Raw genomic sequence first — 13,775 nt, forward strand, 5'->3', positions numbered from 1 at the left:
GGAAGGAAAGAACAAATTAATTAATTTCCTTCTATAGGTTATTTGGAAAAAGGAAGGTCACCAGATATGCCCTTTTAAAACACTTGATATTTATCACACATTAATTTTAGACTGCTGTTCACCAAGAGGAGGCCCAAACCACTGACTATAAATTGGCCTCATAGAGGGCATAGCCATGCTCTATAATGGTAGTTCTCATCCTTTTGATGCCAAGAACTGGTTGGCTGATCCTAAACGACCTGGACTGACTGGCTGATAGAGTTGGGGGAGACTCGTAAAGAGTATGTGTGTGCATGGGTAGGGGGCAGGAGTTCCCTCCTGTGGCTGAAGAACATGGGGACTCCTCTGTAAGTATAGTGCAGTAATTGGGGGAAGCAGACATACTCTCCCCTTCAGGAGTCTTGCTGAGTCTCAAACCAGCCCCCCTCTGATATTTTAATTACAAAAATTATGACACCCAGAGAAGAGGAGAAGGAAAAATCAGGTCTTTCAGCAGACAAGATGGCCAGGGGCTAAAAATACTTATCTTGGTGGCAGTGGGGGTAGATACTGCCCCCTTACAATGGTTCGGTGCTTCCAGCATCTTTTGAACTGCGTAGCCAACAACACATTGGGTTTTTTTGTTTCTTTGTTTGTCTACAGGGCTGGAGTGGGGGTCTTTTGGGGCTCAACTGAGCCTAATATTTTCATTAGTCTGCTGGCCCAACATCAATTCAGTGGCAGTGCTAGGTGGGAGCTGGAGAGTGTCAGCAGTCTTTCACAGCGCACAGAAGCAGCAGCACTGTGTGTGCAGCGCTATGGGGCCTGGAGTGAAGCCACTACCAGAATATTTTGACCTGGTGGTTTGGGGCAATAGAGATTGAGAATGTCCCACTCGTGGCTATAGATAACTGGGTGGGAGCTGTAACCTGCACAGATGCAGTATGGGTCTCTTTCTTCCTGCAATGACTACCACTTTGCAGACTGGCGCAAGTGCTAGCAGGAATGTTGTTAGTCCAGGGACTACAGTTTGAGAAACACTATGCTACAATATATATCCTTTCAGTAACTGGCTGCACAATATAATTGACTGGAGAAAATGCTGAGGCATTCTGGGCTAACATAACATTATCTTTCAACAACTTAGTTCCACCAATTCAAATTTTATTTATTTATTTATTTATAAATTTTTATATACCGCCGCTCATCAAAGATATCACGTCGGTGTACAGTGAACAGGAACTTACGCCGGAGCGTTTTACATTTAACAGAGTTATATAAGCGTTATACAATTAAAAAAGGCAAGTATATAAATATTTGAACATAAAATAAGTAGAATCTTTTAAAAATAAAAAACATAACTATCATTTAGTTGTAACTTAACTGAGCTGAATTAAAACAACACTATAGAGTAAAGAGGGTTCAAGGAGAATAGGTAAAAGCTAAGGGAGAGGGTTAGAGGGTGATGGAGTTCTAAATTAGAAGTGGTAAGATGCAGGATTATTGGCTTCTGGACACCTTAACTTCATACCAGAGTCTTTAAATCACTTGCCTTGGACTCAGGAACACTTGTGTTTCCTTTACTTTGTAGATCCCCCAGCAAAACCATATTAAAAAATAATTACACACCATTTACTCTAATAGAATCAGTAGGATGAGGTTTTAATTTGTTATAATTTGATATTTAGAGATTCCAGTTGCTAAATGAGCATGGTTCACTCTGACACTGTGATGATTGCAGATATCCTAATGAATAGTTCTATGATTGATTAGCTTGATGACATCAGCACAATTATAGGACTGTAGGAACATTAAATAGCTAAATTGTTGGAAAAACAAGCCATGGACTAGAATGCAGATAGGGCTAGAATATATGCAGGGAGCTGCAGGAATACAATTCCCTCTTCATGGGAATGCTCTTGGAACAATTTAGCAGGAAGCTGTTACTATTAAGCAGTGTTTCACTCTATGAAGGAACAATATACACTTTTGTTAAAAATAAAAAGAAATGTGCATTTCCGTGGCATCATGCCCGCCTAGCAATGGTTGCCATGGAAGTAAGTTTTAAAAACCAGGCTCTTTAAGTCAAACCCACACTTCTGTGTTTTAAGATATAAATTAGGGATTACTGAATTGGAAGTCATGACCCTATTTTATGTTTGGCTGATACGCTTTATTTTGCCTGAGTGCTATCGGTTTCTAGGCATGTAAATGGCACCTGTGACTTACAGTAGTCTGCTTTATTGTATATAAATTATTGCTTAGAAACTGCATCTGTAGCCTGGAGCTCGCATGGAAATTTCTCACAAATGCACAGCAGAAAAGAAAGCTTAATCTTCCATTAAAGTGGAGACAGTGCTTGAAAAGGTTGACTATAATTCATACATTTTATGATTCTGTTGAAAATGAAAATAAAATAAAGCTTTATAAACTTTGATTCCTACTCAGGGACCCCATATTTTCAAATAATTGGCTCCACAGTTGATGGCTTATGGAAACTTTATGATATTTTAGGCCCCATTATTGGGTCAGAATATAAAAGTGTCAATAGGTGCTGTGGATCTTCTGAAAGGATTAAAGATGCATGTTATGTCTCATTCTGAGTAGAGTATAATATCTTTGTATTTGCAAGACAGTGTCCATTTTAGCCAGCGATGACATTCATTTCTGCCTTCATATTGGTTAGTCAAATTATAGTATTAAAAGAAGGTAAGGTACATCGAGGTATGGCATAGAAGTGACATGCTTATATTGTCCACAGAACTTCCAGAAAAATGAGATTGTGATCACCGAGATTACTGTGAGCTGCACATTAAAATATATATTCATACACTAATTATTAGCACCTGGATTCTGACCTCTGTGACCATTTTTGTATGCGTAGGGAAATTACTAATCTGAATTTTCTGAGTAATAACTACTGCTAATCAAAGTATATTTTGTGAAACCATCACTAAGACATATGTGGGCATTTTTTTGTAAATGTTCAGTTCTCCTGAGTATTTCTTGGTTTTCAAAATATAGACATACCTTTTTGGTTAAATCAAGAAAACTACCTGATTCAGAACTGAAGAGCTATAATCCACTATTCAAACTGGGATTCAAATGTGGTCTATAGATATAATTTATTCGGAATTAAGTTATACAAATCCATGGTTGCCAAGCAAACCCAGGTCACCTGTGTGATTTTGAAAGACTCGTTATACCACTCAGTTCAGTGCACTCAGGGAACTGTAATCCTGCTTTTATTTTAGTACATATATAGGGACCTATGCAATAAAACAAATGTAAAACACATTTTTGCATAGGTTTGGAAAAAATTGAAACAGGCACATTATAAAAGTACTTAACGAACGATGCAAAAAGATATGTCTCCACTAACCCTCACATTAACTAGTATGGACAGTATGCAGTTTATTTAGTAGGAAAGCTTTAACTAGTGTGCCCTAAGTCACATTATTTAGCACTATTATGGTAGATACAGTGTGCAAGAGATGCTATTTAACAAAGATTTTTTAAACTATGAATGATCACTTTGCTTTCTCTCTTTGATCTGCTTCCTGACTTTGAAAAATTTAAAAAGGCAGTCTGCCATATGATGTCTGGTGTTTGAGCTTATAGCAAGAGCTCAAACCATTTGTTATTTGTTTTATATTGAAGACAATGATGAAAACAATTCTTTGGCCCCATTGACCTTAATGTAAAACAAAAAATGGAACCAGCTGGGCATAAACCCAGGCCTGACTCCAAGGCCCATCCCGTTGCTGAGATGCAAAACTAAGGCCAGGCCAGATGCTGAGCCAAGATCAAGGCCTGGCCTATTGTCAAGGCCTAGGCCGAAAGCCAGTGTCTCAGCCCAAGGCTAGATCCTGTTACCGAAGCCCAGGCCTAGGCCAAGGCTTCAGTATTAGGGATGTGCAGAAGGAAAAAAATCATTTTGATGTGTATTCATTTCGCCAGGACCCAAATTCGTTGTATTCGTTTCATGGGAAAAAAACAATTTGTTTGATTTGTTGCATTTGTTTTCCGATTTCCCATTAAAGTCAATGGGGGAAGTATTTGCAGCCTATTTTTGATTGCAGAATTGGGGTTTTCTTATCAATTCTGATGAAACTTCTGGGGCGCAATCATCAGAATGAGAAAAGAGCTCCAAGGTACTTAGACTATGGCAAAGTGGCACAAAAGTGGCATGAATAGCCTAAGGCACTGTAAAGGGGCAAAGGGGTACCAGGAATGGATAGAATGCTTTAACAGAGGTGCAAAGCAGCAGCAAGAGTGTCAAAAACACAGCACAGCTTCAAAAGAGAGCACCTATAACAGTTGCATGAACCCTCGAAGGCAGCACGACAGGCAAAGTGGCAAGCAAGTGGCATCAACATCCTACAGCACAATAAAGGGGGAACATAGCAAGCAGAATAGGTGTAAGAAAAAAAACCCACAAGGTGCCAATAAAGGGACAAAGCAGCAGAAAGACTAGCACCAACACACTGAGGAACCATAATAGTGGCAAGAACACCACAAGGAGTAGAATTGTCTGGTGTATGGCAGCAAGGCAGAGTGGCAGAAAGTTGAAAGGTGCAAGACAGGATGGCAGAGCAGGGGTAGTCTGGTCCCTGTGGTTTTGATAGGGGCTAGACAGGCTGGCAGAGCTAGGTAGTCAGGTTGCCGAGGTTTTGATAGGGGAAAGACAAGGAGGCAAGACAAGGCAAGGCTCAGCATGCGGCACGACTGTCAACCGGGGTGTACTGTCCACCCAACCCATCTTGAAACACAGACCAGGGAGTCTGACATGCATGCTTGGACCTGAAACATGATGAACTATGCCTGGGTGGGGTGGAGCGTTGCTGCTGTACAGAGGGCCGGTGCAAGGGTATTAGGCCTGGTGTCCTACTCCCACCTCCCCATTCACAATTTTAAATTATCCATTTAACACATATTTTACATGAAAAGTGACATTCTGAGGTAAAAATAATATATATGTTATTGTGATAATTTCATGCACTGTTGGTCCTCCTGTATCAGCACAGTACTGTCTGCCAACACTCAAAGAATAACAACCCTACCTATGAAAAAGAATACCATAAATATTACATCAGAATCTAAAATATCAATACACCTCCTATCAGGAAAACAGAACAGGCCAAGCTAAAGCTACTACAGATCCCTACAGAGAAACCACATATTAAAAGAATGCTTCATCTCAGTCTTTGCATGCAGAACACAAACCCTCACCAAATACAGAATAAAGCCACAAAGTATAAATAGAAATGTGCAGACAACTGAACTGTAAAACGCATCACGCCAGACTCTATACAGTTCAACAATGGAAAACAAAAATTTCACCATTCCTCATGAAACAATCTATAAAATCAAGATATATAAATCATTAATCATAATAGTAAAATCATACTAATAAAATAATTTCAAAACAGCTGATGAATAGAATATCCAATAATTAAAGACATGCAAATTTTGAAAGCTTTACCAAACACCAATAAAATATTTCAGACACATCACAGACTACCCAATAATTAGAAAGGTAGCCAATCAAGAAAAATTAACTTAAAAAGCTACCTTTACTTACCCTCTCCAGCAGTTCTCCTACACCTTTCCCTTGCAGGCCACACCAGAAGCAGCAGTAACTGCTGAAACTGTCCTCACTGTCCTCTTCCTTAGGGACCACAACCAGTCTCTTCTGTCTCTCACACACACACACACACACACACCAGTCACACTCTCAGGACCAGTATCTGTCTCTCGCACACCAAACATCTCCCCAACCAGTCTCTCTCTCTCTATCTCTCTCTCTCACACACACACACACACACCAGTCATCTCCCTGATCAGTCTTTCTCACACATACACACGTCAACTCTCTGGCCAGTCTCTCTCAATCACACAATGCTCTCGCTCTCTCTTACTTATACACAGGCTTTCAATCACACACATGCTCTCTCTAATTCATTTACACACAAGCTTTCAATCACACACATGTTCTATCTCACTTACAAACAGGATCAATCAAATACACATGCCCTCTCTCACAGCCACAAGCCAGCCAAAGACATGCTCCATAGGGATGTGCAGCCAAAAGGTTTTCGTTGCATTCGTGATTCAAATTTGTTGGGGCGCAAATGCGTTACATTCGGCCGTATGGCGCCCCGATGCGTTAATATGGCGAGTTAAATTTGTGTCCCAGCTAAAATTAAAATTAACTACAACCCCCCACCCTCCTGACCCCCCAAGACTTACAAAAACTCCCTGGTGGTCCAGCGTGGAGTCCAGAAGCCATCCCTGCACTCGTTTGCCGGTTTCATCATGGCGCCGATAGCCTGTGTCACAGGGGCTACCGGTGCCATTGATCAGCCCCTATCACATGGTCACCGGTGCCATCTTGTGCTCCTCCCATGTGACAGGGGCTGACCAATGGCACCGGTAGCCCCTGTGACATAGTATGGGCAAAGGCTATTGGCGCCATTTTGAGTCCTGGCATCAGACGGACGGCGTGCAGGAGGTCGCTCCGGGACCCCTGTTGGAACCACAGGGTCTTTTGGCCAGCTTGGGGGGGCCTCCTGACCCCCACAAGACTTGCCAAAAGTCCAGTGGGGGTCCGGGAGTGACCTCCTACACGCCGGCCGTCCGATGCCAATACTCAAAATGGCGCCAATCGCCTTTGCCCTCACAGTGTGTGACATAGTGAGGAAATATCGAGTAGGGCTAGAAGGTATGATTGTCCCTTGTCAAGGCCCATCAGGATGTTGTCCGTTAAAGAAAGGAGGGATTCTGTGTTTAGGCGTTTCCTGAATCCAAATTGAGAAGGGTAGAGGATATTGTGAGAGTCAAGGTAGTCTGTGAGTCGGATGTTGACAAGCTTTTCCATTAGCTTGGCTATAAAAGGTAAGTTTGCAATGGGGCGGAAATTTACAGGGTTAGCTGGGTCAAGGTTGGGGGTTTTTTTTGGGTTTCAGCGAAGCAATTTTTAAAGAGTCAGGGACAGATCCTTGATTGAGGGAGCAATTTATGATGTCAGCCAGTGGTTTAGCAATGGTGTTAGGAATGGTGAGAAGAAGTTTGGTCGGTATTTGGTCCAATGGGTGTGAAGAGGGTTTCATTTTCTTGATTATCAATTCTATTTCCAGGGATGAAGTAGGTTCAAGAGATACAAGCGTCTGTTTGTGGATAGTTGGTGAAGGATTTTGGCTTGGTGGTTGCGAGGGGTTTGATGAAGTGTTGGATGTTGCCAGGGGGGCAAGTAGCTTTTTGATTTTGTTGTCAAAGAAGATTGCCAACTGTAGATTTGTTTTGGGCTTCTTCTTCAGGGAAGGTAGGGGGAATAGGGGTGGTGAGGGCTGCAACATATGAGAACAGAGTTTTTGGGTCGTATAAGAAGCCGTGTATTTTTTTGGCGTAGAAATCTCGTTTGGTGCGGGTAATGGATGTCCTATAGCAGTTCATTGCTGTTTTGTAAGAAGCCAGTGAAGTAGGGGAGGGATCTTTTCGCCAGCGTTGTTCTTTGTGTTGTAGGTCTTGTTTGAGTTTTCTTAATTCAATTGAGAACCAGGGTTTTTTGCTCGTACGGGCCAGGTTAATAACTTTTGAAGATAAGGGGCAGATTATGTTTGCTACTGAATGTGTGATAGTTTGCCAGGAGTTAATAGCGGTATCAGGGTCAAAGAGGTCCAGTTTAGTTAGGTCTTTGGCAAGGCTGTTGTTGAGAGTGTCCATGGAACAAGGTTTCCTGAACTGGATAGAGGATTTAGTAGCAATGGGGGTCTGTTTTTGTTTTATAGATAATTCTGTAACTATCAGCGAGTGATCTGACCAGGGGATGGGGGTGCAAGAAGGTGGGGAGATGGGCGAGATGGTTTCATTCGTGAATATCAGGTCAAGCGTGTGGCCTGCCTTGTGTGTGGGATTGTTTATAATTTGTTTGAATCCCATAGCCTGGAAGGAAGAGAGAAGGGCTTCGCAATTGGATGATGGAGAGGGGGAGTCAACATGGATGTTGAAGTCTCCTAAAATGATTGCAGGTGAGTACTGGCAGTTAGTACTCTTTTGGTGTATTGCAATTGTAACTGTTTCCTCCTGGCTTTCTGAGGGTCAAGCTCATACCAAACACAAGTTACAATATGACTAATACAAGTCCAGATATTGAGAGGAATAATATACTATACTTATAATTATACTTATACCTACTATAAGACTTTCTGTTGACCTTCCTGGTTACAAAGAGACTTCTTTGTAACCAGGGAGATTAATATAATAGGCCTAATCCATATGAGTTCCAAGTGTCTCTCTTCCAGGGTTTTCTGGTTGGTATCACAGTAGTGCATATAAATATAATACATAAATTGTGATTATTTTTACCTGAGAATCACCTTTTGCATGTTAAATCTACTGTAAATTTATCATTTTAAATTTTGTGTGAGGAGGGGGTGGGCACGCAAGGCTCTAAGGTTTTCCTAAGGTACCTAATTCCCTTGCTCCAGGCCTGCCCAAAACTGGCCATTTTCAAAGGCATTTGCTGGAGGTACAATGGCCTTCCTCAAACGCGGCTTTCACAGTGCAACGCACCTTGAGTCGCAGGAAAGTGAAACCTTCCTGTGGGTGCATTTATGCCAGGGGAAGAGTCCAGTGCACAATCGCTGGAAGTTTCTTTTAATGTACGCCTGCTATTTCTCCTCTCCACTTCGACCACTCGCACAAACAGCAGAAGCAAAGACTTCAGATGCTTTTAGCTCTTTGAGAGGAGGAGGACGTGGTGGCTGACAGAGGACCCCATCTTACTGGTGGCTGAAAAAAAGGCTTGGCCTTATGGGTGTGTGTGTGTATATGTATGCCTGTGTGTGTGTGTGTGTGTGTGTGTGTGGGTGGGTGACTGCTTGTTTGGAAAGATGGGTGTGGAAGAGCTTGTGTGTGTGTGTGTGTGTGTGTGTGTGTGTGTGTGTGTGCATGTGTCAGTTGTGGGGGTGAGAGCCTGTGTGTGTCAGTTAGGGGGGTGAGAGCTTGTGTATGGGTGTGTATGTGTAACTGATGGGTGTGGGTGGGTGAATGAATGGGTGCCTTCCTGGGGTCTGTCTGTGTAAGAATGGGTGCCTGCCTGGTTGTGCGTGTGTGTAAAAATAAATTGGTGCCTGCCTGGGGGTCTGTGCGTGTATGTGTGTGAGAATGAATTGGTGCCTGCCTGGGGTCTGTGTGTGTGTGTGTATGTGAGGAAGCCAGTGAGAGTGAGAGCGTGTGTGTGTAAGAGAGAATCTGGAGGAGTAAGAGCTTGTGTGTGGGTGATGGTGGGAGAGAGAGAGTCTTAGAGTCTGAGAGTGTGTTAGTGTCTGTGAGAGAACGGTTGTGGGTTTATATAAGCGTATGTATGTTTGTGTGTATGTGACAGTGTATGTGTGAGAGAGAATGGACATGTGAGTATGTGTGAGAGAGAGGATGAAGTTTGTGTGCCCCCCTAATCCACAACAATTTTAGAGTGACTGGAAATCAAAAGATATCAGGTATGGAGAGGGGGAATTTTTTTTATTCTTATAAAATTTAACTGATGAAGTGTCTTGTTTTGAAATATTTTATTGGGTTTTGTTTTTTTTTTAGAACATTAAAAAAAAATAATTTGATGTCCTGTTCATCAGCCATTTTGAAATATTTATTCTTTCTATTAGTATAGTTTTACTATTATGATTGTTATATTTCTTGATTTTATTATTGTTTTATGAGGAATGATGGTGTTTCTATTTTTCCATTGTTGCATTGCATACAAGTCTGGCTTCATGCAGCTTCCAGTTCAGCATTAAATAGCTTACAGTCAGGTTAGTCTGAAAGAGGTGTCTGAGACTCTGAAAAAATTGTGTAACTTTGCGTAAATGTGTGGTTATAACCTTTTGAACATTGTTGCTAAAATATAGTGAAAAAATATCTCTGACTAAAGAAAGGAAAGCACCTTTATTTGAAAGGTAAGAAAAATTGATTTAACTGGAAGAAAACCCAGTTAAAGCTTAAAAGATAAGCAGAAACATAAGACATTATTAATGTTAGGTTTTGTAGGTTTCATGGACCCTTGGCCCGAGGTGAGGGTTGATGCTACCTGAGGGGTTGGGCCCTACAGTTCCCCACTGTCAGGAAGTGAGGTAGACTGGAAACAAAGGCAACAGGACCACGGCTGTGGCCCAGGAGAGAGGAGGTGTAGAAGAGCTGCCTGCGTCACAGCCACGTGATCACAGGCGCCTGCACTGTAGCAGTACTGCAGGGTGCCCCAAGGAGCGGGGACAGAGAGAGTCAGTTCAATGATATCGCAGTGCTGGGCAGGTCTAGAGAGAGGATATACCAGAGGAAGGATCTCCAATGCAGAAGGAGATCCTGGAGAAAGGACCCCTTTTGTGGTAACGCTGCCCCGAGGAGCGGGGACACGTGGAGAGAGGGTCTCTGGAGTAGTAATGCTGAGGCTACCCCGAGAAGCGGGGAAGTGTGGAGACAGGGTCTCTGGTATAATGACGCTGAGGCTACCCCGAGGAGCAGGGAAGCGTAGAGACAGAATCTTTGGTGTAGTAACGCTGAGGCTGCCCCGAGGAGCGGGGAGGCGTGGAGACAGGATCTCTGGCGTAGTAGCGCTGAGGCTACCCAGAGGAGTGGGGAAGCATGGAGGCAGGATCTCTGGTGTAGTAGCACAGAGGCTACCCTGAAAAGCAGAGAAGCACGGAAAAAGAGTTCCAGGCATGGAAGTGTAGATCAGGGCCCCGAGGAGCAGGTACCCAGAGCCACGATCAGAGATCCAAGGCAGGAAACACAGGTCCAGAAAACAGGAACAAGCACCAGAGGAGCTCAGGAAACTTGTTGCCAAGTCAGTTAGCGTAGGCCAAAGGAGGTGCTTAAATATCTCAGGCTTGAGGTCATCAGCCAGGGAAGACCTTAGAGTTCCCGCCATTGGCCCTTTAAAGGGAGGACAGATGGCACGCACTGCGCGCCTAAGGAGGCCCAGAGTCGGAGCATGGGTTGATGGTGTCCCAGCCACCACGTGGGGCCTGGAGAGCCAGGAGGTACGCGGTGGTAGTGGCTGGCCACAGCCGCAAGCTCACCAGGAGTAGAGAGCCAGGCATGACATGAGGTGAGTTGAGTCGGCCGCGACCGACGGTCATAACACTTAATTCTGCTATATTTAGAAATGAATGAGTGAGATATAAGTAAATGAGTGTAAAATAGATGATCTTGTGCCATAAAACTCTAAAAAGCCAGGAAGTTTCCTCTCTAAGGATAGTTTAAATCATTTATCTGACAAGAAATGCTGTTCATGCTGTCTCCCTCAGTGTCAGCTGCACTGGGTGCCTTCAGAAAGAAATATAATCCTAAGAGGATGACTTTCAAATAACTCCATGCATTCTCATATATGCAAATATATGGGTTCACATGGATTCATCATAGCATTTTATAATCTGTGTGGTTTTGTCTGCACAGATTATAAAATACATGCATCTGTGATCCAAAATATAGATATATATATATTTGCTATATGGTAAAAATGTTTGCGCATAATTGAGTTTGTATGATCATACATTTATTTATTTAATTTATTTATTTAAATTTCTTATATACCGGCATTCGCGATGGGAGTCGCATCATGCCGGTTTACAAATAACAAGGTGTGACAACAGAATAAATACTTAATAACTTAAAAACATTAACATGTGATAGAAGAATAAGGTAGCAGTTACAATAAAACAGGGATAAAATGCAACTTGGAATGAAGAGAAGGCAAAAGAGAGATTAACACTGAGATAACAAAAGAATGACCAAGGTAAATAAAACCAAGGTAAATAAACCTGCCTCATTAAAAAAAAGAGAGAGAACATTATTGAGTTGTCAAAGGTTGTTGATTACCCTGACGGGAGTTCTTAGTTGCTTGAGTTGAGAGTGGGTTCAGTTGGTGTCTGGAAAGGCTTTCAAGAATAGCCAGGTTTTAAGTCTTTTTCTGAAAGTGGGGAGGCAAGGTTCCTGTCTCAGTTCTGGTGGGATAGAATTCCACAAGGTAGGTCCTGCTGTAGAGAAAGCCCTGTCTCTGAGAGTCCTATGGTTAAAGGTTTTTGCAGGAGGCACCTGTAATGAGTCTCTGTAGGACTCTCTGATAGGTCTGATGGAGGTATGTTTTTTAAATGGGATTTGGAGGTTAAGCGGAGAGAGTTGATGGAATGCTTTGTAGATGGTAGTAATGGATTTATATAAGATTCTATAGTGCACTGGCAGCCAATGTAAGTCTTTGAGAATCGGAGATATGTGGTCTCTTCTTCTTGTGTTTGTCAAAATTCTGGCCGCCGTGTTCTGAACCATCTGAAGAGGTTTAGTATGAGAAGACGGGAGACCTAATAGAATAGAATTGCAATAATCTAACTTAGAGAAGATTATTGATTGCAAAACTGTTCTGTAATCGTGGAAATGGAAAAGTGGTTTGATTCTTTTTAAGACGTGTAATTTATAAAAGCAGTCCTTCGTGGTTTGATTAATAAAAGATTTTAGATTTAGCCGATTGTCGATAATGGCTCCTAGGTCTCTTACATGTGAAGTTTGAGAGCCGGTTGGAGGATTTGAGGTGAGGTTACTGTTTTCAGGGGAAATTATGAGGACTTCGGTTTTAGCGGAATTTAAGATTAGATTTAGGCTGGAGAGGAGGTTGTCAATATTTTGAAGACAGTTTTCCCAGATTTTGATAGTTTTTGTAAGGGATTCTTTGATAGGGATGACAATCTGGATGTCATCTGCGTATAGAAAGTATTTGAGGTTAAGATTGGTTAATAGTTGACATAGGAGTAGGAGGTAAATGTTAAAGAGCGTGGGGGAGAGAGAGGAGCCCTGTGGAACACCTAGCGAAGAAGGGTAAAACTGTGATTCTTTGTTATGTATTTTGACTTTATATCCTCTGTTTCCCAAGAATGATTTGAACCAGGCAAGAGCAGAGCCTGTAATTCCGATGTTCGCTAGTTGATTTAGGAGAAGGGAGTGATTCACGGTGTCAAAGGCCGCCGATAGGTCGAGGAGTATCAGCAAGTAGGCGTGACCTTTATCGAGGCCCATGATGAGGTAATCTGTCAGAGATATGAGAAGTGATTCTGTACTTAAAGATTTTCGGAAGCCGTATTGAGTGGGGAATAATATGTTGTTGTCTTCGAGGTATTCAGATAATCTGGTGTTGACTAATTTTTCTGTAACCTTGGCTATAAAAGGAAGGTTGGATATTGGGCGGAAGTTGGATGGATCTTTAGGATTAAGGTTCGGTTTTTTTAATAGGGGTTTGATAGAAGCAACTTTCAGGTCGTCTGGATAAATTCCTTGGGCTAAGGAACAATTGATAATGTCAGTTAGGGTTTTGGAGATGGTATCTGGTATTAGCAGCAGTAGTTTGGGAGGGATCTGGTCAAATGGGTGGGATGATGGTTTCATTCTCTTCAATACTAACTTGGTCTCTGATATTGCAATGGGTTCGAAGGCTTGTATAGCAATGTCATTGCAGTGATGGCGGAATGTGCTGGGTGGGGCTAGGGTATTCGTTTTTAGTTGAGATTGCAGGTTGGAAATTTTGTTACTGAAGAAGATGGCCAGCTCCTCAGCTTTTTCGTGCGCTTGGTTGAGTGGGATGTCCGGAGAATTGGGTTGAGTTAAGTTCGAGACGTAAGTAAAGAGGGCTTTTGAATCGAAGATGAGGTGATGTATCTTGTGAGCGTAGTAGTCCCTTTTTGTTTTTAGTGTGGCGCTCTTGTAAATGTGAAGAGCGAGTTTGTAAGCTGAGAGGGAGGTCGGTGATGGTGCTTTAC

This window comes from Rhinatrema bivittatum, chromosome 6, assembly GCF_901001135.1.
Source record: "Rhinatrema bivittatum chromosome 6, aRhiBiv1.1, whole genome shotgun sequence".
In the NCBI taxonomy this organism is placed as follows: Eukaryota; Metazoa; Chordata; class Amphibia; order Gymnophiona; family Rhinatrematidae; genus Rhinatrema; species Rhinatrema bivittatum.